The sequence below is a fragment of the Excalfactoria chinensis genome, chromosome 3, assembly GCF_039878825.1.
Source record: "Excalfactoria chinensis isolate bCotChi1 chromosome 3, bCotChi1.hap2, whole genome shotgun sequence".
Classification (NCBI taxonomy): domain Eukaryota; kingdom Metazoa; phylum Chordata; class Aves; order Galliformes; family Phasianidae; genus Excalfactoria; species Excalfactoria chinensis.
In genome coordinates, this window is record NC_092827.1 from 88,162,429 (window position 1) to 88,174,299 (window position 11,871).

The following is an 11,871-nucleotide window of genomic DNA, read 5'->3' on the forward strand; positions in this document are numbered from 1 at the left end:
CTCTTTAGTAAGAGCGACACCAGTTACGGCATCCTAGGGGAATTCAAATTTGCACAGAGTGTTTCATGAGTGCCCAAACAGCATTAGAAATGAGCACAAAGCTTGTCTTCACTCTCCAGCTTCTCCATTAACATTTGCAGTACATTGTTAATCTGGTGTTTTACCCTGCCTGGAGGCTGAGGAATATCTGGAATATTCTTGACTCCTCCCTGTTCAAAACAGAAATCAGAAGCACTGAGTTACCACCCTGAAATTTGCGGTGGAATTTCTTTAATGGCCTTAAGTAAATAATTTTTCCATTGAAAATGTAATGTATAGAACATCTAGCCTGCTCTGCAGCCAACAGTAAGAAGGAAACAAAACAAAGCCCAAACCATTCAGGGGTAGATACCTCATTAAAGTATGAAAAACAAAAGCAAAACAAAACCAAAAAAACACAACCAAACAAAAATATTGTTTGTAGTTGATGAATTGGAACATTTTTAAGCAAGAGATTCTGGGGCTGAGCATGGATTCACTTACATCACTATGGAAATCACAGAGTGAAACCATGCCTCTTTCAACATTATTGCCTTGAATTAGTTAGTACATCCACTTCTGAATCTTTCAGTTACATTTTTCCTCCGTTCAGGCTAAAACCCAGTTTTCCATATCCCACTTCAGGATCCTGCCTCCTTAGTGGGACAAACCGCCATTCCTTGCTTCTGAAATGAAGCAAGCATATATTCTGAAATGCGTCTCTCTCAGTAATGGTGTTATAAATAAGGAGAAATAAACACCAGGGCAAAAGATGATGTTAGTTGTTCTCATATCTTTACTGGCAGAATAACTGGCTGCACTGCTAGCCTGACTACTTGAATTTGCTATCTGTCACTGCTGTGGCAGATTACAATTACTTTCTCTCCTCCCCTCTCCATCCTTTTGTCCCAGGCTTCCCCCCCACCTGGGCTCTTGCCACAACCCCCTCTTACCCAAGTCTGATAGAACAGCTTAGAGGGGCTGACAAAAATCACGTTTCCCACTGCCTTCTGCTACTTCATCACATGATAAAATACCATGTGATATCCAGATGAATTAGTTTTGAGCCCCAAAGTCCCTCCTCTTGAAATCTCATTGAAAATTTCTCTGCTAAGTAGACCAGGCTGTCTGAAGAAGTCAGTCTACTCTTCTCTACTGCCATGGGGGTCTCAGGCTGTCTTGGGAACCCTGACCCCAGTGTGATGGTTTCAGCTCCTCTTTGTTAACTTGGTCTCAGAGCTGCTTCAGGGAGAACATGAGGGGGACATCAGCTATCTTTGTGGTGGGATGAAGAGGGTGAGGTGACAGATGGATCAAGAGGAGATGTTGTCTGTGTCAGTCTTGCAAGAAGAATCTATCTAAGCAGATGTGAGGAAGAAGAGAAAGATGAGCAACCCCATTTTACTTTCCACGGTGATCTTTCCCCATTTGTCAGAGCATTACAAGCATACTGACTGACCAAAGGTCTGAAAAGAAAGCAAGCACCAGCACTTTAATTTGGATGGTGGCAGTCAGCCCTTAAATGGGTCTAGGAGAGGTGCAGCCAGGCACCACCCCTTCAGGTCACACAGCTGAATTGCCTTCACCTGTGCTCCCAAGGCTGACCCAGTCCTCACCTCAGGCGATCAATCAGTGGTTCAGGCCATGACTCAACAGTTCCCATGCAAACAGTATGGTGTGCCAAGGGGAGGAAGGAAAGGGCAACTGATGTAGGAAGGTGAGATGGGAAAGCTGAGCAGTAATGTGAAGAAAACACTTTTAGAGGGCAATTAAGCCTTGTAAGAAGGTATGGTCTAATCTGCTTCCAGATGTCTTCTCTGCTCCATGTGTGGGTTTCATCCATCTGCACTCAACTAGCATGGAGCTTGTAATTGATTTAACTGAGAGGTAGGTGAAAAGGAGGATTTTAGAGCTGGAGCTGAGCAGCAGCCAAGTTTGGGGTGCTATTTGCCTGCAGGGCTCTGATAACAAGCTAAGCCTCTGAAGCACAGCTGCAATCATTAGTTTGGCTGACATTGTACTCAAGGTCTGTGTGTGCATTAGGGTTGGTGGTACTGAGCTCCTTGGTTGGTTTTGGCATCACTGGGACTTTCAGGGCAGGGAAGATTTTTAGAGAGAAGAACAAAAAAAATTAAAACATTTACATGTTTTTGTTTCCCCAGCCCAATCTTTGGGAGCAAACAGAAAAAAAGGTCCCAGTTCTGGGTTTCAAGGGGACTCAGGCTTTAAAGCTGACTAGGTGAACAAAGCAAAGTCCCACAGCCTCCCTGAAACCTGAATGTGTGCAAAACTAGTTTTGAAGTGGAAGGCTGCAGAGAAAGGGGAAAGAGGCTAGGTTAGTATCACTCCACTGAGCCCAGCACAGAAGAGCAGAAGAGGATAGTGCTGTACTCTGTGACCTGTATTTTCAGTGTCCTTTTATTTATTAAGAACCTGCCAAAAATAAATTCTCAACCAGGCTTGCTGCAGAGCAGTAGCATGGCCCTTGAAGTCCACCTGACTTTATGATGCACCAGAACAGCATTCACAATACAATCATACACCCTCTCCTCAGGACAGGAGGTGGACAGGTCAGCAATAACCTCATTGCAGCCCACAACCCAAATCTCCACAGGACATACCTGGAGGAACAAATATGTTGCACTGGGGACTGACTAATCCATAGAAGAGAATAATTCAAGGCCACAACAGCTGCCTGAGTTCACCTGGGTTTGCTCACAATCCCACAGAGAAGCCCATGGAGGTTCAAGGAGCTGCAGGGCTTCCAAACCACCCTTACCAACAGGCTGAGCATCTGGCCCTGCAGGCAACAGGAGTTCTACTAACAAAATTGTGTGAAGTTAGGAGCGCTGTGTGCACAGTTCTCCTTGTTAGTATATCTAAGCAGTGACCTGCTGTCAAGTAAGAACATTCAGTATCTGTAACCAAGATCAGCTTCCTTCAGAGTGACAGGATTGGTATCTGGCCCAGCTCATGGGAGAAGGTCTGACCCCTAACCATGGCAGCAAGACACTCACTGGGGTCACAAAGGAGGCAGTCAAAGGCCAGGGGCAATGAACTTTGCAGAAGTGAATGATTACCTAAAGCAATGAAGACAGGCAGAAAAGAAAACGAAGACAAGATTTGCTGTTTCTTGCTAACCTCTTTCTTCATTTCAGGTGGAACAACTATTTCGCACCTATGGGAAGTGGGAGAGAAACACTGTCTTCTCCAGCAGCTCTGAAGATGTCCATCTACATCCAATGACTCATAGATTTTCCCCTGGTAGGGAAAAATCTTGTCAAGCTGGGTAACATATGACTTGCTTGTGCTCCTGTCCTCAGCTCTCACCCTTGAGCATGAATACCTTAGCTCCTCTTTGACATGTACCATACCATTGGGTGGGTGATACAGACTGGACTGCCTTAGGTTGAAACACAACACGTATTTTTAGTACATTACAAATGATCTATAGTCATTTAGTAATTCCCATGGTGCTCGGACCCCCTCAGACAGGAAATAATCTCCAGCAGACTCTGTTGTAGCTGTGCTAGGCAGGCAGTGCACAGCTGGTAAAGTCTCTGAGTCCCTGGGAGTGAAGAGTACTTAAGCATACCTCCCACGTAATGACAATAGCCTAATTTCCTTGGACATTTCTTGTCTGCAAGGTCATGCTGCTGTTCCCCTCTGGTGCTGTCTGACTCTGGAACTGAGGAAGGAAATTACCACACAAAACCCAAATCAGGGGATTTTTTGAAGAACTTGAAGCGGTATGTAGTAAAATTGCTAATAATATGTTGCACCAAGAGGAAACCATTGCAGACACCCTGCAACCTGGTAATGTAATATCTCAGCATGAGAAGACATCCCAGAACAAACTGTTCTGCTCTGACTTCTCTAGAAACCAATTAACACAGAGAACTATTTTCTTTTGGGCAGGGATGATTTTAATAAACCATGTAGTGTGTTGCATTTTTATCTGTTCCTTATCTCCCCTTTTCTAGTCCCTAGCAGCATGAAGTGGAGAAATCAGAGTGAAGAACAAACCAAGACCACCAGATAGACCTGATCCCATTCTTTTTAAACAACTCCATACCCTTGACAAGCTGCTCTCTGCTGCAGAAGATGAGACAGGAGCCTGGTGACTGGTACGAGTGACCTTCCAAAGGATTAGCCAGAGATGTGTGACTGCCAGTGAATAACTCTATTCATTTATTATCTGTGATGAACAGTAAATCATTCTAGTAAGATACTTTTCCATTCATTCATTGCTTGAGAACGATTAAGAACAAATAGCCCTTAAAAGCTTTTCCAGTGGAGCTGAGCAAAATGTACACAAGGAGAGCCAAAAACTTTGTCCCGTTCGTTTGTGGTCAAATCATATCAATAGAGTTGGACAAACAAAAAAAACAGTGTGAGCACACACAGATGCCCCTTCATCCTCACCCTTATATTTTCTGGTCTCCTGACCATCCATGCTCATGCTACTACTCTAGAAAACATTTACCCAAACAGTATTTTGATCTGATGAAGCAACAACATGGTTTTGATAAGCACAGTTCTAGTGTAAACTAACATACTTATGGATAAAATAGAGCATTTATGTTACCCAGATGGCAATGTCATGCTCCTCACTTCTGCCAATACATATGAGATATTCCTGTGTCATGGTGTGGCGTGAACACACCACATTAGAAAAACATAGCTAAACCAGCTGCAATTTGGCAGAGAATCAAAGACCAATGTATCTCCAGGACTGCTGCACCATTTCCTACATGTGCAAGGCCCCAGCTGAAGTCCTTGCCATTTGACCTGAATCAGAAGCTTGTCTTCAAAGGCTAAGAGAACCTATGATTTGGCTGCAGAAAAGGTGACTCTCCCATTAAGGAAGTGTGATGGCCCAGCAGCTGTCCCACCAAAAGTAACTCAGCAGATCTCATCCTCTCTCTTTTCTGTGGGCAATCCTATCTAGCAAACTTTTCCCACTCATCTCCACCACGACTTCTATATTTTTTAGGTACTGCTTACAGCTTTATCCCAAAGTGACTCTTTTCCCTCTGTAGGCATGACTGACATTCAAATAAGAGCAAATGAATTTCTCTTTTCTACTCTGCTTCAAAGTCAACAGAGGTCATGTGTATATGACAAAAGCAGGAAACCAGTGGGGCTATTTGCTTGAAATGATAATGCTGTATTTCACAGCCCCTTTCTTCAGAAGCAAAAATGTTGGCATTTTGCTAAACATCATATGACTTCAGCAGTGAGGATTGACTACATCTCCACTTGGATTAAACAAAATAATTAACTGTTACTGGGCACAAAGAGAAAGTCACAAGGTTGCAAAGAGTAATGCAGCTACATGGAAGAAGAGAAGCTCTCTTTAAGCTGATGATTGAACTACTCATATAGCTAGGGCACTGGCTTCAGCACTGTACCCTTTTCTGTCTGTTTGCAGCTGCTCTTGGCTTCTGAGAACTGGTATGAAGCACGGACTCCAGATGAGCTCATGTTCATACAAAGCTAACAATTACCTTTGGTTTTGACTGCTGCAGGAGACTCTATAGCTTCCTTCCCGATCCACACTCATATTTTCCAACCCTCAAAAATGCCATGTGCTTAGGGAAATAAATATACTAAGGAGTAGGTAGAACTCTCACATCTTTCATGGGAAAAAGTCGATTTGAATAACAGTAGTTTTCCTAATTTGCATCTTTTCTCCATGTAACTTTACCATCCTTTCCTCTTTCCTCCTGAAATTTACGCTGTTCTTTTTCCAGCAGCCATTACATTTATAAATCATTCGTGACAAGTAGCTATAAAGAATGATTAATGTTACTTCTTTAAAAAAGGGATTACAATGCAATGATTTCATATGCAGAGTGGATTTATGTTTCCCAAGGCTCCACCAGTTCTATCGACAGGGCATTAAACCACACTTTGCCTTTTGCGCATGGCAGAGACCTCAAGGCCACTGAGCCTCCATGAAGATTACTCCTTCAGTGCAGATAACTGGGGATAACCACAGGATTTTGTCTGGGTCCCCACACACAGCAGTAATTAGTAACTCCTGCTGACAACAATCAGACTTCTCATATGAGTAATAACACTAATTTGAGAGAAAAGGAATCTTTAGTCATTCAAATCTGGAGCAGCCGTAGCCTCCTAAGCAAGGAGGCAGTCTGCTTTCTTCATACAATTTCCTGAGCAGACAGATGTGTCAGAGACTACCAACTGGTCTTATCTATTGCTTAGCACTGGAAAAGCACAACAAAAATGCATACCAGTCTGGATACTAAACAACAACAAAAACCTTGGCTTTAAGTGCAGAATAACCACAAACGACTTGTGATTGATTGATTACGCACCATCATATGACAAGCCCACAGCTATTAAAGCACACTGCTGAATAGACTAAGATGGAATAAACTCCAATAAGAAGACAACAATAAAGATTTTGTCCCAAAGAAGTTTTCTAGACTCTTTTAGAAGCCAAAAATTCATAGAAATATTTAACAGCCAGACTGCTATGTCATAATTAATGAATTCACAAGAAAATTAATAACAACCATTGCAATAAAAAGAAAAGTAGTTGGGCCAGGAGAGTCTCCTTGTCTTTTGTCTCAGAATAATCCCCGGCCCTTCCCTCTTTGCAAGATGGCAAAGAGTTAAGAGCAGCAGCAGGGAACACAGGGAATGGAGAAGACAGGCAGTGCTGAGGACAAAGCATTAATCGATCTGCAGAGGAAGTGCCACAAACTTGTATTCTTGAACTATACCCAGTCTGCACCAAGTCATGCAGATTTTCTTCAGCTGGAAATACAAGTACCTCAATCCAGAAGTGCATTTTTGAAGGTAGAAAACCTTAAGCCAGATATCATCAAGCCTGAAAGGAAACACTATCTTATTTAAGCGCTGACAAACACTAAGAATCGTGCTAATACTGAAGTAAGAATGCTCATGGACATACTACACAAGTGAACAAGAATAATCCTATTTTTCTTTTCTTTTGCAGCATCTCACATTCTGATATATCAAAGAACCTTACAACCCAGTGTTCTTTTCAGTGCAGCTATGAGGTCTGCAAGAACTGCCCATCTGAGAGATGGAAAAGTAGAGAAATAAAAAGACTATGTTTCTACCTAGCAGAAATTACTTCTTTCAACCATTGTGAGTGAATATGTTATTTTCAGTCATGAAATGAAAAGTGCAAAGAAATATTCATCAGAATTCTCATTTTCCACAGATAAGGCAAAACTGCTTCAAACAGCTGAGCTTTACACTACACTTAAGAAACGATGGGACTTGCACAAAACACATTTGTAGAATTAAGCATTTCAAGTAGAGGTATCTGTTTTGTTTTCCTTGACAAAGTGTTCTTTGTGATGTTTATTTTTTTCATTGCTTATGATGGAGTCAGAGAGACAACTTTCATAGGTGCTCAAACAGCAAATACTTCCCTTGACTCTTTCATGTTCTGAAAATCTCAGTAATAACTATATATCATAGTATGAAAGAACTATTTTACTTCCTCCCATCGATGAATTCTCTACAATATGAGATATAGTCCCAGGTGTAAATGAGTGGTTGGACCTTGGAGGACTTGAACCTGTCAATGTCATTTTGTACCTCCCCCCTTGTACCACATCAACAGCTCCCTCCTTTGCCCCCAGACAAATGTCCATCCTCATCCCTAGCAAGAAAGAAGTCAGAACACAAAAATGTTGACAGCTGATTGACAGAAGTCCATCCATCTCTAGCAGCTGTTCGTAGTGCAGAGGAGTCAAAGAAATGACTGCTTTCAGAGGATCTCTGCTCATATCAGATCACCCAGATTGTGCTGAGATGAGCATCTACATTTCTGCATGTCAATATCAGACCAGGTAAAACTCATTCTTATGGATAGACTTCTCTACCATAAAATGATGGAAGCTAGCAAAAAATATACCTGCTTCTATGCAGTTTCTTTACACTGTAGTTTTGATCAGACCAGTCTGTCAGTGCATTTTCCTCATTATTCCCATTAATGAAAGAGCATAAGATCATTACCCTCCAATATCTGTGTCAGTTTTGTAATGCTGGATTGTGGTGGCTCAGTGTGATAGGAAGTCACTGAAAATCTTGTGTGAACTCTTACTCTTGTTTTATACTATCACTGTTCACTTTCATTAACACTGATCACTTGATAGAACACTATTTCCACCAATGAGTTCAGTTAGGGCGAAGGAAGGCATCCAGAAAGAAAGGAAGGAGGAAGAGTGTGGGCACACATAATTACTAGGGATCTTCTATTAACAAAAACAAGACAATCTTAAGGATCAAAAACAGAGTGGGAAGGTAAACCTCTACCAAAATTTACAATACCCATTAACACTGCCCACCTGAAATCATTTCAGCAACATTTTTAACTGTAGGAGTCAAGTTAAAATACTTTGGCTGGACTGACTTTATTAGAAGCTTATGAATCAAACTGAGAATGAATGCTTCAGTAGAGGTTTTCTGGCATCAAAGAACTAGCTGCAATAAGCTTTCTTGGACTAAGCTGAATTATTAATGTTGATTATATAAGAGTACCATTCACCTTTCAAATGCTGAGGGTAATTAGGAATCGCTCAGCAGAATAGCTGGGGAGAAATCACTCAAACAACTTTCTTATGCAGTTCCTTTGAAAGAAAAAGAAAATTAAACCTCTGCAAGAAAGACTGCCCTGCTAATATGCATGCTTCCAGCACATTTCAAAAGGACCAAAAATAAAAATAAAAATAAACGAATTCTTTTTCTTGCAAATTACATTTGTAGTTAAACATTGGCTTTTGAAATAGAATGTTTTCAGCACTACGGCATTAGAAAGGAAATGGAGATGCTGCTCTGAATGCTTAACGATACGCTGAGCTGCTTGCTTTTAATAAAATCTCATTTCACCGAGATCATTCTGCAGAGAAAGATGTGTTGAATAACGCTGGAAAAGCCACTGAACCAACACCATCATATTACATCATCGATATTAAATATTCTCCTTTGTGCACTCATGCCATGTTTTTCTGCATTTGATGCATGAGAACTGAAAATGGCAGTGAGCTAAAGTACTTCTGCCTTCCCATCAGCGTTAATCAAGCTTCCAGGATGTTAAATGCCTCAAGGGCTACAACCCCAACCCTGACAAAAGACTGCCACCAAAACTTTATCTTGTAAAGGCAGGAGGTATCATGCAGTAACTTATGCAGGGACCTCAGGCAGCACGGTCAGGTACAGGGCAATTACAGGCTGTTTTTAGGTATGCTTATTTCCCACACAGCATTTCTCTAAAACACACACACACAAAAAGACAACGACAAATGTATGTATGACTTAAATGTATGACTTAAGTACCTGCTTGCCCTTAAAAGAGCCCTCAATGACTGGTGCCTTAAAGAAAATGGAACTCAGGAGCCCTTTGCATCCCTTTCTGATGTTTAGCCTGCTTCACCCCATAGAACCAGCACAGCTCACTACTGGAATGACTTTGAAAGACCCCAGAATCCCCCCCAACGTCCCTCACATGTCCTTTCTACCATTTTACACCTCCCAGACCCCGTTTCTCTGTCCTCACTACCTGAGCTTCCTTTCTCTTCTGATTAATCTCAGCTCAAACGAGCTCTTCTCCAACAGCCTTGCCTTGGTCTCTCCCTTCTCACCCAGGCACTCACAACTTATTTTCTTATTTCTGGTGAAGCAGAGAGATTCTGCTGCTAAAAGCAGGAAAATGAGCCCACTGAGCACAGGGTCTCTGGATGGGGTAAAATTTGGATGTGGCTCCTGTTGCTGCCACTCATGCTTTGGCAGAAGGAGTTCACATACAGTAACTGATCTTTCAGTTCATCTTCTGGATCCTTCACCAGCAGAACGGCGAGACACATAATACGGACTTGTGATGTGATACTTTAACAAATCTGTTGCCATCTACATCTTCATAGGCTTCATCTCGGCCACCTGGGCTCATGTGTGCAAGAGTAACAAGATACAAGTTCTCCTCTGTTAAATGTACAACTTGCCTGGAAATCAGTGGGATGTGAACACTTTCCCTTTTATACACCAAGTGCTCCTATTTCCTTCAAAAGCTATAAAAGAATATTTAGATTTACCAGATTGGTGCTACCTGAGAGGGACAAACCAGGACTTCTGATGAAACTCCAGAAATAAACTGTAGCTGCAATGGAGAAACAAGGGCCCCATTCAAATCCTGACTTTGTGATCCTTGCATGTCTTTAATGGGTGAATCCAAAATCCCACTTCAAAATGCTTCTGAATCGTTCTTTTGGCTTGAAAGGAAGGAGATTAGGAGAAGCATATGGGGGAATAAAAGTGAATTATTTGTCTACTGAAAAAGCAAGCAAACAAACAAACAAATGAATGCATTCTTTCATTCAGAACAGCATTTAGACGCAGATTTAAGAAAAGAAGAAGCACAAAAGCAGGACTTCATGAAAATGCTGACACTAGCAGTCAGTGCTTGTATGGGCCACGAAAGGCTGGCTGTCCCTATGGGTAGCAGCAGCCACAGACAGACGTGCAGCACGCAGAAAGCAACGTCTTGGTTATGAGGGAGTTAAATAAGTAACACACATAGAGCCAAAATACACAGTTCAGCCTGACCTCCTTGTTAACTTGAACTTGGTTGCAAGACCAAGGACACATAACCCAGCTGATGATGTTGCTGCTTTCCTAGTGATGTCCTTGTAATTCGACTAGCTTACCCTAGCAGATAATAAATTAGGGGACATGCTAACTGAGCACACGCATACAGAGAATAACTTCACGCTTGCTAACACCACTGATGGCTCTGCCAGCTTATCCATGTCTCACTGTACAAACGTACTGTATACCTTTTACTACAGGGTAGTGAAAACACTGAGGCTAAGTCCTCCCAGCTTTTAAAGTGTGAGACTGTCTACAGGGAGAGAGTTCCGCTTTCACTAGTAAGCCATACATACATATTACTTTCCTCACTGCAATGATATCAACCAGAACAAAAGTCATGTAGAAGGACACAGATCCAGGTGCGCGATCTAGCCAGGCAGCTGGGGAATGCCCTGGACCTCTTATAGAAGCCAACCTTCAAATCCCTTCTGTCCTCACCTACATGCACTAGAAATTGCAGCTGCGTGAGGAAAGAATGATGTGGGTCCCTAATTCATCAGTATATCAGAGCATTTTGCATTGGTTCACTCAACAATGCCATTCTCTATATAAGAACAGTCACAAAATACAGACAGAAATGTAGCAGGTCCTACCTGCTCTCACAACATTACCAAAACCCCCTTATGGCCCTAGATGCCATGGCATACAGAGGTGCATGCATGGTGCAGCTCTGGGTACCCCAAAGGCTCCCAGACTGCAAGAAGTCAGCAGGTGCTGGTGCCAGCTCCAAATGGCTGACATGGGCTGCCTCAGGCTGGACTCCAAATGGTATGTCCCTCTGATCTCTGCCCAGGACAGCTTCTTTTAAGAGAATAAGGTAATGAGAGCGCCCATGTTCATATTGCCTAAGTGCTCAGATAAGCCAGTTTGGTGTATGGGATATCCAACTTGTTATTTTGCAAGCATCTGGAATATGTCAGTGGTGCTACACAACCTAGCATGTATCTTGGAAAGTGAGGCAAAAGGCAGCTACGCAGCCTAAGGGGATACTAGCCAGGAGCTGAACAGCCAGGAACACCTCCAGGCTTCCACCAAACACCTCAGGAGAGCAACCAAACCTGGCATCACCCAGATATGAACACCAAAAAGTCCTGGGAAGTAAAGAACGCAAAGCCACAAGCAACAGGTAAACTTGTGCCATTTAACATCCTCTTCAAAGTGTTTTTAGATGGGAAATTACAAGACAAACCAAAACATTCA

General features: G+C 42.3%; 1 long non-coding RNA gene across 1 annotated transcript; it reads left to right on the top strand.

Annotated features, from left to right (window-relative positions):
- Positions 1–1,703: 1,703 nt before the first annotated feature.
- Positions 1,704–4,426, top strand: LOC140250796 (uncharacterized). The gene is made up of 4 exons (XR_011903279.1): positions 1,704–1,804; positions 3,177–3,282; positions 3,666–3,767; positions 4,002–4,426. It is a non-coding gene; the product is annotated as an uncharacterized lncRNA (long non-coding RNA).
- The last annotated feature ends 7,445 nt before the right edge of the window (positions 4,427–11,871 follow it).